Genomic DNA, 18,621 nt, shown 5'->3' on the forward strand with positions numbered 1-18,621 from the left:
AATGTGGAGGGAAATCATTCAGGTTTACGGAAGGTGTTTACAGCTCGGTTCTTAGGGGAAGACGCGCAGGAGTCCTTTTAAAAGAAAGCCGAACAGATCAAAGAACCAATCACGGAAGAAGTGACGGCGTGTTATATCACTACGCAGTAGAAACAATAAAGTTACACCTCTCATTCAAACCCTGGATGTGAAACCAAATCATTGTTCCACCCACCCAAGTGAGGTCAAAAGTTTTCTCATTTCAAAATACATTTGAGTCCGAAAAACGCTGCATTATGAATTCACGACTGAAGGCCAGCGGAGAAGCTTTTAACGGAAAAATACAATGTGAAACTCACCTTTCGGACCTGAGATGGAACAGTGTCTTGCAATATTTGACACCTAGCTTGCATGAGGTGTAAGTTTTGAGGGGGTGGCTGCATTTTAAAAAGGGTCCCACATCTGTGGTTTTTCAAACAGGAAGTGTGAGGGTTGTTGAAACTGCAAGTAAAAGACCCCGACATGTTTGAGTTCATGAGCAGAAGCTGCTGCACAGATTCAGTGATCAATTCTTATCTTAACCATTCTCGGGGTTTCAGTGAGCTGCCAACACTGTGTACTAAACACAGCTGCGGTGTGCAGTGTGGTTAAATGGCTGTGCTATGTGTCTGAATAAAGGACCCAAACTGTGGAGTAATTACTATATTTTCAGAGATTCATTCCAACATGAGATATTATTCAGCTTCCGAAAAATGTGACAGAGATTTCCACAAAGTCGGTGACGACATGAAAGTAAAATTCACAAATGAATCATATTGAAGTTGCTGTCTATCTTGAGCTCTTTGCTACATGATAGGTACATTAAAGAGGGGGGGGGGAAAAAAACCCCTGCAACTTCTCATTTTTTAAATATGACTGTCAGGTAATAATTTCTCTCTGATATGGATGTGCAGCATTTTAGGAGAGTGTTTCATTTTTTCCACGATGTGCCTCCTGCTCAGGTTCATCTGTGTCACTGTGATATGCACTAACATGACTCGCTCAGACAGGCTGCAGCCCCCCCACACCCCGAACCTTTTCCTCAGCAGATCACTTTGCATCACTTAGACCTGCGCGGCACATCGCTGCACAACATTCTGCATGTTGACATGTTTTCCACGTCGACATGTTTTACATGATGTTTTCTGCAGCTCCCGTCTCTCTCTTTCTCTCGCTCTGTTTTTTTTTTTTTTTTTTTTTTTTTCTTTTTTCCTTGGCGGCAGTTAGCAGCGTTCGGAAAACAGGAGCGACGGTGAAAGCGAGCCATTGTCGGCAAATGCTCTTTTCTATCTGGCATGACGCAAGCAGCCGCAGTCATTTCCACTGTGATTGTCGGGCACCATCAGAGAGCATCGATAACCCCTGCCAGGCCTTGGCACCGCCAACAGGTGCCGGCACTGCCAGCTAGGTTGGCACCGACGTGGCTGTGAAAACCCTCTGACATCCAGAAGGGCACAGATTTGCACTGAATGCACCACTGAATCAACACTGCTGATTATCAATTAACATATACCGTTTTGTATCACACAGAATAGAGGGAAAAAATGGGGTTTTGAAATACAGAAAGCCTGTTTAAAAATACTAGCCGTGTGCTGTTATAATCGTGTGCTGAATACAGATTTAGCTCTGCTCAAGGTGGGTTTTTACAAGCCTGTGCGGCTTTGTGTTGGGGCGATACAGTACGCGGTGCGCTGTGCGTGCACACAAGTGTGATTGTTCAGGCAAGATTTTTGTTCCTGTTGGCTGCGTTTGTAAAGAAAACATGAAACATGACATGAGCGACACGACGGACTGGATGCTACATTGCGACAAAGACACCTCATATTTAAATGTCAGGAGTCATAGCATTACACCACAGATGCATTTCAACTGCACTGTGCGTATTACCACAGTGTGCTGCGTGTTACCATAATGCACTTATCAGGACTATCACATCTGGCCTGCTGCTTTTTAAAACCACATGTTTATGTCTCAGGAGGAATTAAATATTATGTCTGTTTCCTTAAAAAAGAGGCTATTAATCAGCACACAAAGGAGGAAAATGTGAATAAAAATGTATCAGTGTTGGCTCAACACCGAGAAGCGTCTTTATTTACTTTGTCAGGCGAAGCCGGCGCCATCACTCGCCGTACGTAGGTGTTGTGATGTCTTCATGCTCGCCACTCGTGATGCTTCTAATGGGCATTAATACGATTATTTGGATTACTAATACAAATTAGTCTGCGCATCCCGTCTGAGCGAGCACAAACAGAACCGGGGGTTTAAGCGCTGTCACTGGTTTGACTTTGAGCTCTTTTCTGCGAGTGTCTGCCACAATAAAAACACGCACGCACATAAACATAATGGTATTATTAGAGGCTGCAAAAGGGATTTAATAATCTGTCGGCGAACGTGTCACCACATGCCTGCATCAGTGTGGGTGCACCGATGAGACACAGCGAGACAAGATGTCATGTACAGTGAAAAAAGGAAAATGAGGGAGGGGTACAGTAGACGCCGTGAAAAACCAACAGGCAGTTAAATGAGTGTTTTAGAATGAAATGAATGTCTCATGTCAACAAAAGCGACGCACAGACACAGAAGGAGATAGTGTTTTATGTATTTACAGATGTGATTTTCTTATGAATTAATTCACACAAAAGACAAAGAAATGGTTTATTTTTGTAGGTCATTATGTGGTTAAGTGTGTTCCTGACTCACGTACGGCTCTAAAACAAAATATTACGTGAAAATTCGACACAATATTTACTACTTGCTGAACGCGTGGTCGTTTTGTCGGCTAAGGTCTCACTTTGTTCTTCTCAGAAACGCAGTTGCAGGTTGCTTTTTTTTTCCTTTCTGCACAACTGTTGCACCGAACCGACGTTCACTCCTGCACACAGTTCAGATTTGAGGCGGTTCGTAAACATTTTCCATCACAAGACACCTGAGGACCGTGAAAAATTGCTTCATCACTCGATACGAGCTAAGCACAGATAGACTAAATATTCCGTAATGAACATAACCCCCGAATCAGATTAGTTCCATGTTTTCCATTAGCCTCTCATCCAGCGAGCGTGGCTTTCAATTACTTGTGAAATAAGGTGATTTCTACATTTTCATATGTCCGCGCTCTGGTGTGGGAGGAGGGAGAAAAGAGAGGAAGAAAGAACAAGGGGGATGTAATGAACTGAGAGTCGACTCCTAAGTGCTTAATTGTTTTATAATCACATGAAGTCGACAGAAATAGAAGCGGAGCGAGTGGTCTCCACCTCAGGTCTGCTGACAGGAAGGCCTAACGCCAGTTGGCCTCGACGGATCTCTGCGTCGCCGCCGAACACAAACTTTTTTTTTTTTTTTTTTTTTTTTTTCTTCTCCCCCGGATATATGAAAGACAATCACCACTCCTTTCACGCCCCTGGCTCTAACATCTCTACTCTTAACACCCACCTTAAGATCTGTGGTGTTCTCACTGTATACAATGCAACTCCCACGCAGATGCACGCCACACAGGCACATGTACATCCGCTCAGAATGCGGCGAGCGTACCCAAGACGCTCCGGTCGGCCTCGGTGGCATCAGGTTCAGCCGTAATTAAAAGCGAGCCAGGTCAGCTCAGGCCTGTGGCAGCCTTTTCCACTAAAGATTCAGTCCTAAAGATTCAGAACCGCACAGAGAAGAACCCGCCGCTGCCTTGTTTATCGCCCCCTCCCTCTCCTCGCTCTCCTCACCTTTATCGAATTATAAAACCAATTAGTCATAGAACAATCAACGGGCATCAGAGGCAGGGCTGTTTTAAAAGGAATAACTTTTCTGCCACCGCTCGCTGGACTCCCGTCATCACATGACCGAATAATTAAACTCTAATTTCTGCCTCGTGGATCGCAACAAATAAACAATTAATAGGGTTAGAGAGACAGGGGTGTTTGTGTGTGTGTGTGTGTGTGTAGGAGAGAGAAACAGATACTGAAGATGGCTTTGTGGCACCGAGAGAGGACAGGCTGACGGGGTGAGAAAGGTTGCGATGTCCCGCCGGGTTTTTTTCCTGCGCTGAGGAAGAGGCAGTGAAGGGCACGGCACCGCGGCCTTGTGGGGAGTTCTTGGGAGTGTTGAGGAAATGAAGGCAGGTGATGTGACGGTGTTACTCGCCTCAGTATGCGCGAGAACGCGACGGTACGCTGAGATGAAAGGGGAGATGGGATGTGAGCATGTTTGGGGGGAGAAAAACGGGCTCTTAATATCGAGGCTCAGGCAGAAGTATTGACTAAGAGGTGCAGACTTGAGGATGCGCGTCTTTATCTACATATTTTTTTCTTTGCATATTTAATCCCTTGTCAAAGGATGCATCATCCAGCCACTGACGAACAAAACAGTTGATAAGGCAAGGGTGTGTATGTGTGTGTGTGTGTGTGTGTGTGTGTGTGTGTGAGAGAGAGACAGAGAAGGAGAGAATACAGTATCTGTTGAAATTGTTTCATTGGAGTATGTGGGTGGGTATTAACAACCTGATCTTAGCAGGATGCGCTTTCCTCTAAATCGCTCTCTTTTTTTTCCCTCTGAACAAAGGATTCAGAAAAACCTACACAGATTGGATAAAGACAAGCATCGGAATAAAAGACAAAGAGGGTTTTTTTTTTTTTTTTTTTTTTACCCCCCCCTTCTCAAGGAATAACAACAACAACATACGTTGAGACCTGTAATAATGTGATTTGAATCGTTAAAACTTAGACGTACGCGCCGTCCTTAAATTATATTCGCCACGGTGGCATGAAGCGCGCTAAATAACGGGAACAAAAAAAACAATCCCAACACAGGAGGGATGTCATTTTGCAAAAGCGTGACAAAACCGACATGACGGACTTTGGGTTTTTATATCTCGCGGCGAGGACACGCCAACCCGTTCGACACAAACGGGGCTGATTGTCAGGACCCAAAAACAATGTGACGCTTTTAATCACTAAGCCGAGGAATCTGGATCAACAGTATGCAAAGCATATGCCAGAATAAATGCAGTCGAACATGCCGGGACAACATAAACCTCCCCCCCTCTTCTCTTTTTTCCTTTTTCTTTTTTTTTTTTTTTATAAAGAACTTTCCAGATAATGACAAAATGAGCTGTAACTCCCCGACTCACACACTAAGCACTCACCCAGGGTGGCATGTCTGCGACTGTCGGAGGGGGGCCTTCTTACATTTTTGAGCCCTGGAATGCAGCGGTCCCTATTAACACACCAACCTTTTCTTTCTCCACACTAGTTGCAACATGTCTTTAAAAAAAAAAAAAAAAAAAGAAGAAGCGCTGGGAATCATTGTTATCTTTCTCCTCTATTAGCAATCATAACAGAGCTATTTCATGCAGAGGAGGGACGGTGGCGGTGGAGGGGCGGAGGGGGTGGAATCCCCAAAGAGCCACACATTAAAAAACGAGACAGGCCTCTTATTTACTGGCGACAGTCTAATAAATACATTTGCTGGCAGCTAAACAGGTATTTACTCTGCTCCCTACCACAGGTATAATTTCACTGTTTGCTGAGCTGTTATTTTGCTACAGCGATAATTATCGAGGTGGTAAAGAAAGACGATTAATGGTTTTACAGAGATATCAGTCTCAGCAAAGTGAGGCACAGCCCGGCTCCTCAACTCCCAGCAAACACTCAGCAGCAGGGACGTTAATAACGTGCATCTTTCCACTTCTTTGGGAAATCAGAAGAACAACTCGACGACACGTCCAGGTTTTCTTATTTTAGTGTGGCGGCGACATTTTCTCATTTTATTGAAAGCAATAAAACTCATGTTTCAGAGCACAAACTCAATTTTAAACTCTCGTATCAGAGTATTTCTTAATGTCGTCTCAGAGCAGCCTGCAAAGACAACAACTGCAAGGAAAATAAATCACAACGTGTGCTCGCCAAACGGCTAATTGGTCTCTGAGGGTCGAGGGACAAACTTTGTCGTCTGCTCTCATCTGACGACCTGCTCCTCAGCGTCTGCTAACCTGAGACTGAGCGAGAGCTCGGCACGCCAACGTGCAGCCGCCGGATTGTGCTTAACTAATCTTTCCGGAGGGGTTTTAAGGTTTAGATGATGATGATGCACCAGATCTCGTCGTCCCTCTTGTCCCAACGCCCGACCTGACAACCTGAAGTGACAGTTAAAGGAGTCGCACGAGTGGCGCCGAGCTTTAAAGAAGGGGGGTGAAAAAAAAAGACGACACGAGAGCTCTTAATGTTTGTGAACATTACAAGCCGATTTCCTGCCAGCACACCACTACAGTACAGTAAATGCAGCGTGCACTAGTTTCGATTAGTTGTAATAAAAACAAAAGAGCCCGCCGCCGGAGGAGAGATGTGATTGTAACAAGGTTAAACCTGTAAGTTAGAAATAGAAAGGTGGAAACACTGAGGTGTTTTCCTGGGTCTCCTCCTAATTATAAATCACAGTGGGGTTATTGTAAGAACTGTGAACGCGACAGAACACAGTCAGAGGAATTAATTACACACTAATAAGCTGCGACAGATGTTTAGGCTTTACTGCTGGATCTGTGTGACCTGGCAGTCATACTCAGCGCCGCCGCCGCCATCCTCACACTCTTTGATTCTTATCATTCCTGCCAAACAAGTTTATGTGCAGATTTTTTTTGCCAAACGCATCGACACGCCGCTGTGGATACGTACATGAGTAATTCTCTTTTATTTTCTTGTGCCAGTTTCCCCCGACCACAAACTGATAAAGACGGGGTTGTAAACCGAGGGCTCAGAGTAAAACCGAGAAGTTTTGCTTCAACGTTCGCGAGGCTGCCGTTGAGGCTTTCGTCTCTCTCTCTGAGGACTTTTTACAAGAAGTGACACATGGCAGCCTGAGACAGGAAAAGGGCTGTGTGTGTCACTGCTGTCAGAGGCACTGACCAGATAAGCCACAGCACCTTGAACTGCCACAGATCTGCAGAGATAAAAGGGGAAGGTGCAGCACCCTAACCTGTTTTTCCCATGCAGAGGTGCCATGCTTGACCTCGAAAAAAAAAGAAAGAAAGAAAGAAAAAAAAAGTCCACAGCAAGACAACAATGGCAAGATGATAAACAACCGGGTGAAGACAAAAAAAAAAAAAAACTGAAGATGATATGAGGGTAATTATCTGCTCAAGTTTCTGATTTAATATAAACTTCTGCTGCAGAATTTATCGTGATTTTCTCCAGATTAACAATAATAATCTTCATGACAGATTACACCTGCGACACACACACACACACACACACACACAAACCTAAAATCTTATCTTACGCGAGTGTGTTTGGGCCGATATCCGCACACAAACGATCATGAATATCAGAGTGAGAGCTGCTGGCCACGCCGGCTGCTGTGTGAAATGTCAGCTATTTTGTAAAAGAGCAGAGAGTGAAACCTGTAAACCACAGAACAGCAGTGCCCACGCAGGGCTTAAAAGATGGCAATTCATCTTCTCATAACTGCTCTCTATCGCTCTCTCACACACACTAACACACACACACACACACACACACACCGATCAGGTTGTACCTGAAATTACTTTATCAGCATTGTGACAAAAGCCACAAGGCAGCACTACCACACCATTTCTGTATCATCACATCTATCTGAGTGGCTCGCAGCAAGTCAGGCAGAAAGAAAGCAATAAATTCATTAACTGTTTGTGTCACACACACACACACACACACACACACACACACACACACACACACACACCTTTTGCTTTTTGCTTTACACATCATTCAGTTGAAGTGTGTGTGTGTCTGTGTGTGTCCTTTTTTTCCTTCTGAGTATTAAAAGTGTTGGAGCAAGTTGACACGTTAATTAAATATTAAGTATACGGAGAGAATAAATGAAGTGGCTCTAATGGCCCCTAATAAAAAAGTAGTAAAAGTAGACGGGCAGGTGAGCAACTGGCCACACACACACACACACACACGCACGCCATCATAAAGAGTTTTTTTTTTTTTTACATGATGAAACTGAAGGCCTGATTTACAGCTGAAGTTCTGTTTTTGTGAGCTTGATGATTTGAGGGACTGATGTGAAGTTTGTGCAGCAGCAGCAGCAGCAGCAGCTCCAGTGTCAGCAGGTCAGCAGCAGCAGCAGCAGCAGCAGCAGCAGCAGCATCACTTCACTTCTTCTCTGCTGCGCGCTGAAGAAGTTGTTAAACGAATTAAGTGGAGATGGATGAGCTTCACCCGCCGACATCACGAGTGCCTTTTTTTTTTTCTTATTTTTTTGCTCGTTCGTGCACCAAACGACACACTGGGCCTGTTTCTGCACATAAAAATAATAATGATAATAATAATAAATCAAACTTCTTCTTCTTCTTCTTCTTGCACGCTCGTATTTACACATTTACGCACGACACGTCACAGCTCTGCATTTTTTATTTTATTTATCATATATTAATTCCAGGCACTTGTGGTCTGTGTGGGTTTTAAGTGATTTGAATTGCTTTTAATTCATTTTAATCGCTCATCCTTCCTTTAAAACAAAAACAAAAATCCAAGACAGACAGACAGACAGACGCACCTTGTTTTCTATTTTATGAGTCGTGCAATCAAATAAAAGCGACATGGTGGAGTTTATAAAAAGCAAAAATATAAAAACAACATGCATGTGAGAGAGAGAGAGGTAGAGGAGGATGAAGTGTGTCCTGTGGAGGGTTCGTACCTTTAAAGTCAGCAGTCGCCCGACCTCTTGTTTTCCATCAAAAGTTGAACAACCTTCTTGTCACCGCTCCACGACGAGAGATCCAAAAATAGGCAACTGCTCTGTGGGAGGACACAAAAAATACAAACTGCTTTTCTTTTCTTTTCTTTTTTTTTCAACGACAAAAAAAGAAGAAGAAGACGAAAAAAAGTCAAAAGTCCTATGGTGGAGGAGAAGGGAGGGAGGAAGGGAGGGAGTCTACGCTGAAACCGCACCGGCGGCGGCGGCGGCGGAGAGGCTGAAGTTGGTGGGAGCGCACACGGCGGATGGGAGCGCAGAAATGTGAGCAACCGTGCGCTGCGGGCTGCGGGGGTGAAGTAGAGGAGAGGAGAGTAGCGGCATGTGAGGAGGGCTTGCTTTGAGAGGGTGGCAGGTAAACGAACCGCCCCTCCCCGTTTTCTGATGCTCAAATCGATGATTTGCCAGCTGTGGCGCAGCTTGTCTCATTGCCCCACTTTGGTTTTTACAGCCGCTCCTCTCCGACGCGCTGCTCTCCGGGGACACGGGGAGAGAGAGAGCGAGAGAGGAAGAGAGAGAGAGAGGAAGAGAGAGGGGGGGGAGTCAGTGCCAGGAGAGCTCTCACACTCATTCATTTTCATATTTACACGCCACATGTTTGCATGTCAGGAAGAAGAAGAAGAAGAAGAAGAGAAAGTCTGGTAAAAGAGTGGATTTGCGCGCAGAGGCGTGCGTCTTTTTTTTTTTTTTTGTGCTCCGCACAGAGTCACAGCCTTGTTTTAACAGCGGAGGGCAACCTGCCAGCCCCGCACCCCGCACCCCGCTCCCCGCACACCTGAGCGGAATATGGAACCGCACAGCCCCGCTGCACATCAGGTGCTCTCACAGACACACGCAGGCTGAGAGCTGATGTGTTGGGGGGGAAAAAATGCACCAAAAATAATATATAAATAAAGAAATAATATTAAAAAGTTTTCCCAGGGATGATTAAGTTTGAGCCACGCGTGTTGTTCTCTCCATTAATGTGACGAGGCTTTTAGCGGGAAATGATTATTATTCTGACTCTTCAGTGAACATTTTTAATGCGTCATTATTGAACCGGACTCACTTTTAATTTTTTTTTATCAAACACACACACACACACACACACACAAACACACACACGCGACACATTTAAAAATCCTACCGGCGGGCCCATCCAAGAAATAAATAAATCAAATGAAATAAAATACAAATCTGCGCTTAAGGAATGCAAATCTGCCCCCAAAATTCACGTGGAGAGCAGGATGATGCTTTAGTTAATTTTTTTCATTGGACATGTTGGAGAAACAGAGCCTGGAGCAGAACCAGCCGAGGCTCAGAGGACTCTGACAGATAACGGCAGATTTTTTTATTTATTTATTTTAATTTTTCGCCCTCACACTGTCTAAACGTATTTGTGCTATTTTAATTGATTTCCAGCTGTAACTGTGGTGTGCACTGCTGAGTGAAACCTGCAGAATTTATAAGTCGCCCTTTATTTTTTTTATGTTTTGGGTTGTTTTTTTTAAATGAGAAAGAAAAATCCAGTCTGAAATTAGATGAGAAATAAATGAGGAGTTTGAGAGAGTAAATTAAATTAAATAGTCTTGATGAAGAACACATTACATGGGATGGATGAAGAGGGGGGAGGGAGGAAGAAAACGCCTCCTCTCCTTCACGGTGACACCTGTCATTATTACCTCTGTGTGTTTGTACATTTGCGTCTCCAACAATAGAGTCTCACACAAAAAGAAAAGAAAATGTGAAACAGTTGAACCGTGAGTGAAGATTCCTCCTTCGCTCTTTGTTGGATTTTATCATGTCTGTGTCCATCCTGTGTGTGTGTGTGTGTGTGAGCAGCTCCTGCACATGTGGTTGCATGAGCGTGTGTGTGAGTGTGTGTGTGTGTGTGTGTCACATTTTGTGGTTTGAATGCACATCTTTTATTTGTGCCATGTGTGTTTTTGCATCCGTGTGCACGAATTTATACCCATTTGTTTGTTGTGTACGCCTCTCTTTGTGTGTGTGTGTGTGTGTGTGTGTGTGTGTGTGTGTGTGTGTGTGTGTGTGTGTGTGTGACATGATTGACAGTTTGCATCTGCACACAGGCTAACTGCTCTGCACTAGCAGGTGTGCAAGAGCCCACAGGTAATGCAGCTGTTTGCTTACAATACGACTGTGTTTCTCTTACCGGGGGTTTAGCATAAATAACACACTGATCCATTTACATTTACACTTAATTTACACGTCCCATTGAAAATAGAATTAGTGGAAGGGAAGGGAAAAAAAAACACAAAAAACACAAGGGGAGCTAAAAGGAGCCGACACGAGGCAACAGAAGGTGAGAGTCGAAAGGAGGCGTGAAAACAACAAAACAACAAATTGGTGGAGACGGTTTGTGATTGTCCACGTCGAGGTTATCTGTCAGAGAGGAGAGAGGCAGCAGGACCGGAGCTCTTATTGTAAGCCGATACGTGCAAATACTTCTCAGAAAAGTTCATTTGTTGTGGTTTCAGGACTCCACAAAAGTTTCATTATGATGCATCTAAGATCTGCATTTTTAAAAAAGAAAAAAAGAAAAGAGATAAAGGACGAGGGAGACAAGAAAGAAGAAGACAAAAAAAAAAAAAATCTCACACACTCAACAAACACACAATCTCTGCATATGATTCACACCAGCTCTTCTCCTGGGAGGCTGAATGGGAATCGAAAAGTTCCAGTAAAGAGATTCAAATTTGCCTTCTGCATAATTATAAATTCATACTAAGTTAGGGATGTTTTCATCATTACAGACAACAGCTGGTGATTTTCAACGCAAGCCTGCGTTTTATCCAACAATTCCTGTTTGCTGCTCCTTTTTCCGAAAGAGCCCCACATGTGCTGCAGTTGTCGCTTTGACCACAAGGGGGACCGCTGAGTCTCAACGAGAGGAAAAACCAGAGGGGGAGATGAGAGGAGGGCAGCTGATGATGACCTCCCCTCCGTCAGACGCGCTGTGAACTTCAGGTTATTAACATCCAGCCGGTCGTGCCAATATTTATGATTCTCTGTATTCAAGAAGCGTCGAAGCCTGACCCCGTCGTTCAAAAACGCAGAGGAGATTATTGACGCGGCGCGTGAGAGCTTGTGGACGAGCTCCAAAACGTTAATGCAAATTGATAATGTAGCATCTCTCTCTCTCTCTCTCTCTGAAGTATAAAGAGGGCACATGTAAACCAAGAGAACCGAATGTGTGTGAAGTGTAAACAAATCAAAGCAGACCTTGAGACGTTTCAATCGTCTGCACTTTTTTCTTTTTCTTCTTTCCTCTGAAAACAATAAACAGCACTTGGAAAATTACAAGGGTTATACACCCCAGAATTAATCTTTCCAACCCATAACTAAACAGAGAGACACTGTTGCCTCTCCATCAAGTGGGTATATTTTAATTACAGGCTATTGACTACTGAAAGTAATTTGTCTCAGAAAGATGCCCAAGAGCTAAAAGACAGACGTCTCGTCTAAATCTGGAATGCTCCGCCACTTATTCCTTGCTCTGGTTTTTGTGGTTAGCCTTTGCAACTTTCTTCTGTGGCTCTCTTTTTTTTTTTTATAATTGCTCACCTTTTAAAGATTAACAAGGATTCCTGAGAAGACTCGCACTTGTCTCCTGGCTTTATCCCGGGTAAGCGCTGGATTTTCAGATTTCTGTCCCTCTGATCACCTTCACCACAAACTGAAAAATTTTAAACATGGCTTCTCTCTCTGCCTTTTTTTCCTCCCTCCTTCCTCTCTATTCAGCTGCCCCTTTGAATGTCTCTGAATCAGAAGAACTCCGCGAGCCTCACCTCACCGATGAAACACTATTAATCCTCATTTGCGTGCTGCCAAGGAGGACAGTGGAGATGAGAGCCAATCAGAACAATAAAAGCTGACCCACAGCGGCGCCTCCAAAGCGCACACGCCTCCAGATGTTAATGGGATGTCAGTCAGCTGGGCGAAAGAAAACAGCCCAGAAGTGTAATTACTGTCTGGTGTGAACTCTCCCATCAGCTGTGGCAGCTTAATGTCACTTAGTACATTACTGCCTGCGGAGAGCGTCGGCTCAACACGGGTGGCAGCTGCCCAGATGTTAGAGGACCCAGCGAGGGGAAAGTTGCTGGTGTCACTTTTCAGGTTTTTCTTAAACTTAAGAGATCACCTGTCAGTCAAACCGTGAGGGGCCGCACTGTGATGTCTCTTCCCGTTAATGAATCCGACCTCCTTACACCTGGATTAGCTGCAGATTCTTAACTCCTGACCACAAACACGTCCTTTCATCAGGCGGATCAACGCGGATCATTTTTAAAGCCGAGAGTTTGCTGAAACCCGCCTGTGAATTTGTCTCACATGGTGTAAAGTAAGATTTTATTGATCCCCCCGGGAGGGAAAGCAGGAAAAAGTCGTGAGAGAATTTTAATTTTGATGACACGTATCAACTGTTGCCTTGGTGTGCCGCAGCGGTAACCCTCAAATTTAATTTTAATTGATATTTCTTGGTTGGTTAGTTCTCGGGCAGCAATTTTTTCCCTTAATGTAATGATTGCTCTTAACAATAGTGATTTACGCAGGATGCTCGCCCACCGAGTCCTCTAAATTAAACCACAAAATATATTATTACTACTCGGCTAAGGTTGGGGAACGACGACGGTCATGATTTAAAGTAAACAATGTTGACTGTCGTCAGCAAACAAACGTCTTTCACATTAAAGTCACAGCTAATGTACAGTCAGATGGTCATCTTTCTGTTTCAGGCAAATAAACATAAATGATCCCGCAGTTAAAACATCATCTGACTTCCTCCTTTGCTTCCGTCAGAATTACGACCTCTGGAGGGCTTTAGTCACTTCCACTTATACGATGCACGCTGCTGAAACTTGCTAGCGGTCACTCACGTAATTTGATTATGTTGTCAAGTTCGAGATAATTTCCAGATGAAAATCTCTCCGACGTGATTCCGGCGGTAACTTTCATAGTCGACGCAATATTTTGAAGTTTTATTCACGTAACGTTTGATGATGTTCGTCGACTTCCTCTTTCTGTCTTTGACTTATCATCTTGACGTTTCCCTGGAAGTCATGGAGACAGACGACCAAATTAAACTTCAATAAAAGTGTGTATTTCTCTGGATTCGAACATTGAGATATAATGTCAAGTATGCAACTCAAACTAAATATACACCAGAGGTCTAGTTGCTTTTTCAGACATTAGTCATTCACATCACTGTGATATACCGCTGTCTGTATACTGTGAATTGATCAGACACATCTGTAATGATTTATCAAGGCCTTCAGCGTCCCCGCGAGCTGATGTTCGTCAGTTCTATTAATAATGACGCTGTAGGATAAGTGAGAGTCAGCGTGGATTGAATGGATTAGAGAAGCGCACATGTGCTGTCGTGGTCACGCGTCCAGTGAGAATTAATAGTTTTACACAAGATTGCATGTTCAGAGGAGCAACCAGTCAGCAGGTGTTGAGACCTAAGTTAAGTTTCATGAGTGGCAACATGTTGGATCACAAAGCAGATGTTTATCTTTATGTTAACATGATTATTTACTTTAGGGGAGCTGCTACATTCACAAAAGGAGTGAAGCTCCTGTCAGACGTTTGACAGGAGTGAAGCTCCTGTCAAATGTTTGATAGGAGTGAAGCTCCTGTCAAATGTTTGATAGGAGTGAAGCTCCTGTCAGAAGTTCCACTGACATCAATCCTACTACGTGTAACCTTCAGTGTTTAACCTCCAGCTCGTCGAAGTCGGGCCTCGGCGAAACACGCTTTGGTGTCGGTGCCGCGTCAGCCCAGTACAGAGCCATGGGAGCTGCAGCGATACCGGGCCTCTGTGTTTGACATGCATCTCAACGCTGCGCCGCCGTCACAGCGAGACACCCTATCTCCTGGAGAGTCTATTAGCTGTGCTTAATTAAACAAATGTGATTAGACTGATCCAAACTCACACAACTGAATCCCCGGTAAGGAGTCAGCCATGAGAGGCGGCTGCAGAGAGAAAGTCGAGTCACGCATGGCTCGGCTTTATTAATAGCGCCTATTACACACTAACACACACACACACACACACACACACACACATACCTCGACAAGCCGCCGAGAGTTAACGTGTGAATAATGTGTGTGTGCGGCGTCGCTTCGAGTCCACTCCTGAAGTTTGTCAATCAACAGTTTAGTGTTGACTGTCAAGAGAAAATGAAGCTCGGCAGTGTCGGGATGAAGGTGAACACTAATAACAGATTCATTACTGGTTATTTAGTGCGAGATATGTGGGCGGGATTTAGCCACGGCTGTCAGTTGTAACCAGGTGGAAAGCAACAGGGAAATTCTCACTAACTCGTAAAAGATGAATCACTGACAGAGACAGAGAGAGATGAGAGAGAAACTGAAGAAACGCCGTGTGCTAATATTTTTTTTCGGGGGATTTTAACCGTGAGTCATTTCAATTCAACGTCAAGTGTGAACGCTCTCTGTCAGAAAAATATAACTTGCTACTCAGAAGTGCTTTCGTGGAGGAAACAGGCTGCAGGAAGATGCAGAATCTCAGAAACTCAGTTAAAGTTTGAACTTCCTCTGCCCTCTGCGTCTCCGCAATTTGATTGTGCGCTCGTTACTCAATCACAGACAACCTAGACAAATCCAGGGCAGTGCTATTTAAAAACAATGGTCCGTCTATGTCTGAGTGAACCGAGCAGTTCTGATGAGCCTACTGCAGGTAATATGGCTCTGATAAGTCATTGGGTCAAAGCCAATTCAAACTAATGAGGCCTTCAATAGTTTCTTAAAAAGTTCATGTAACAGTTCACCGAGTTCTGATCGCTTAAATGATCCATTCAAACTTTCTTCTTCTGAGAAAAGCTGAGTGCTGCTATTTTCCCCCATTATTATAAAAGGGCTACTCATGTTTTATTTATTTCCTGCATTTTAATTTTTTTCATTTAATTGTTTGGTTGCATGTCTTGTTCACCCAAAGACCTTTATGCTGATCAGAAAGACACATTTTTGCATGTATTTTGTTGTGTTCTCGCATCATCTGATATGTTTCCAACAATATCCAAAAACCAGAGGAATACTCACTTTTTGCGTTTGTTTAACAGTGAGTTTTATGTGATAACTTGTCACTACAACGTCTGGGAGAAAAGGTAGTGAGGAAGAAAGTTTTCGAACGTGCCTTAACGTATTTTTGATAAAAGTTTAAAACATGACCTCGTCTATAAACATTTCTATCTGAGTGACGGTGATAGATTATCATCAGACTTTTAAGTTACTCTGCTGCTTGTTGTCAAATTAAGAGGACACATTGATTTCTTCTCTTATAAAGATGGAGGAGGCAAGATGGAAGGACGGAGGATGTATTTACACCGCTTTGTGCTGTGTTCCATATCATGGTATCCCATATAATTATACAGGGCAGGTAGACATGATGTAGCCATGGCAACATCTGTAGGCACCAGGGCACACCTGTGTCAAAGCAACAGTGTGTGTGTGTGTGTGTGTGTGTGTGTGTGTGTGTGTTTGAGCTACTTTGCAAACCCTGGTTGAAAGTTTAAGCTTCGCTGGAGATGTCAAAACACAGAAGAGCAGCATTAACACTCTGATTCGATTAACCTGAGTCCAAGTAAGAGACACTTTACAGGGACGGCCGTGTTAAACTGCCGTGTGAGGAATATTAAGCACACAGATGTTGCTGTTTTGGGTATTTACGTATCTTTGCTGGATAGGATTAGGGTTAGGGTTTAAGTTACACCAACTCATTTCCTCTAATGACTGTTCACGGCGTAATCACGGACACAACGAGGAACACATTTTGTCACTCAGCTTCAGTTAGAGGGTGACACATGATTGAACTGCAGAATTGACTCATTTAAAATTTAAGAAACTATTCTGAATAATCATATTAATTGTAATGTGACGTCCCGCAATCAACCCTTGATTTTATGGAGCAGCATTTACACTATATTAGAGGCTCTAAAGTAATATTAGGTATGTATTCGTATTACGTAGATATTCTGCTTGAGTGCAACGTAACTACAAATAAAACTCAGCAAGTCACAAGAATATTCTGTCTTATAGTGAACGTGCACGCTCAGGAATTTTTCTCTGCCAGGCAACAGTCAAAATGTTCTCAAACGCTGCACACCAAGCTAACGGAACGTGAACCACACAAGTCTCCCTTTCCTGTTTTTACTAAGCACGTCCCACATCGATTTTTCTGTCAATCACGGGTTTGCAGCGTGTCAACCTCGCCCAAGAGGCTGAAAAAAGATAAGGAAACTGTATGCATAGACTTTCTAAGGGGCAGTGGAGAAGAATTTATGAAAGAATATAAAGTTGTTTCCTGAGAAATAAAAGAGAAATTACGATTATGTGACAAAAATTGCAGTTGTAATTTTTACATAAAGTATCTTCTGCCTTACCACCAGGCTTCACAGCAGCTTCACTCCTCAGGCCGTGAACTCAACATTACATTGTCTAAAACAGACGTAGCAGGATTCAGTTACAACAAAAACATTATTTTATATTTCTAAACCCTTGTCTAATAAAATTACAGTAAATTTACCTTGTACTTATTATTGTGTTTTCTTCATTTCTTATTTTATGCCACCAGAACGCAGGAAACACAGTCCTTCAATCTCACATTTTTCAGGAGGGGACGCTCAAAACACTGCTGCGATTTAAAAATCCTCCCTATTTTTTAAGTATGAAACCAGCAATAATTACACCTGGCTGTACTGTGCTAATGGGACCGGCTAAAATTCTGTCAAAACGGGCTCAGCTCAGTTAGGAAAGAAAAGTAGCAAGCCGACAACTTGGCAAAAACTGCAACAACAAAAGACGAATAAGTTAGCAAACCCAGCTCATATGACGTACTATTCAAGTTCTGCTCAGAGTTTTTTGATTAGCAAAGCGGTCACCAAAGACAAAAAGCCAAAGAAATTGTTAGCGGTGTCGACATCAACACTCGCTCGCAGCTACAGTAGTGTTTACAAGTTGCTTTCTTAAATCACAGAGAGGCCGAGCAGCTGGAGGACACCAGAGAGGGAAACCAGGACGTTTTCTCCTGTAAAAATTATCCAGTTCACTAAAATCAAAGACAGCAAGTGCTGTTTGAGATACCACATTGTGATTCTACCGGCTCACTGAAGACACATCGTGCAGAAACCCTCATGCAAGTCACTGTACACTCAAAATCATCTGAAAGGTAGAAAGTAAAATAAAGTTGCATTAAAAATATATTTCCTCACACTAACTGGATGTGAATAAACTTTGTTGAAACTTTTCCAGTTGTTTTTTTTTTTTTTTTTTAAATCAAAATGAAACACAGAGGCTGCTCGTGTCGATCTTTTTAACAGGGCTAAATCTGTCCTCAACCATTTATCCAGGCCCGCAATGCCATTTTGTACTGGAGCATCCATCACATTACCATTAAGAATCGGAATGCCTTTAAGCCTCTTATGCACATTTCCCTTTTAGCCACCATGGCTTTTTTGATGCCTCTGAATCCACGGGAATCTCTAATTCTGCATACACTTGTTAGCGAAAGCTTGGCTAACCTAATTGTGTTCTCGGGTGTTCGTCGCCACACAAGTTAACACACAGCAGGTCGGCGGAGTTGAGAATTTACGGTACTCCATTGTTTGGTGACTGAGTAATAACGACATCTGTACGTGAATGCAGAGTACAGTTGTTAACGCACACCGCTGCAGCTGTTTTAATTCCGTTACCGAAGCGGTGAACAAAGCGAGCTGTTAACATTGACTTCAACTGAATGTGACCGGATAAGCTGGAACAAATGCTAAAAATGCAACCGCTGGACGAGTTACAGGAATGAAAAAAACAACGTCGGGATTCATTGCTTCATAGTGTTAGCGACCCTGAGTCAGTGACGAGCATTGAGTT

General features: G+C 43.4%; 1 protein-coding gene across 1 annotated transcript in view; it reads right to left on the reverse strand.

The window, feature by feature from the left end:
- The window catches only part of LOC119006055 (DNA-binding protein SATB1), a 64,146-nt gene extending 55,015 nt beyond the window's left edge, over positions 1-9,131 (reverse strand). Inside the window, exon 1 of the mRNA XM_037074384.1 lies at positions 8,680-9,131. The gene's annotated coding sequence lies outside the window, so the exon portion shown is untranslated. The remainder of the gene's footprint in view (positions 1-8,679) is intronic.
- Between the last annotated feature and the right edge of the window lie 9,490 nt (positions 9,132-18,621).

This window comes from Acanthopagrus latus, chromosome 17, assembly GCF_904848185.1.
Source record: "Acanthopagrus latus isolate v.2019 chromosome 17, fAcaLat1.1, whole genome shotgun sequence".
NCBI classification, from domain to species: Eukaryota; Metazoa; Chordata; class Actinopteri; order Spariformes; family Sparidae; genus Acanthopagrus; species Acanthopagrus latus.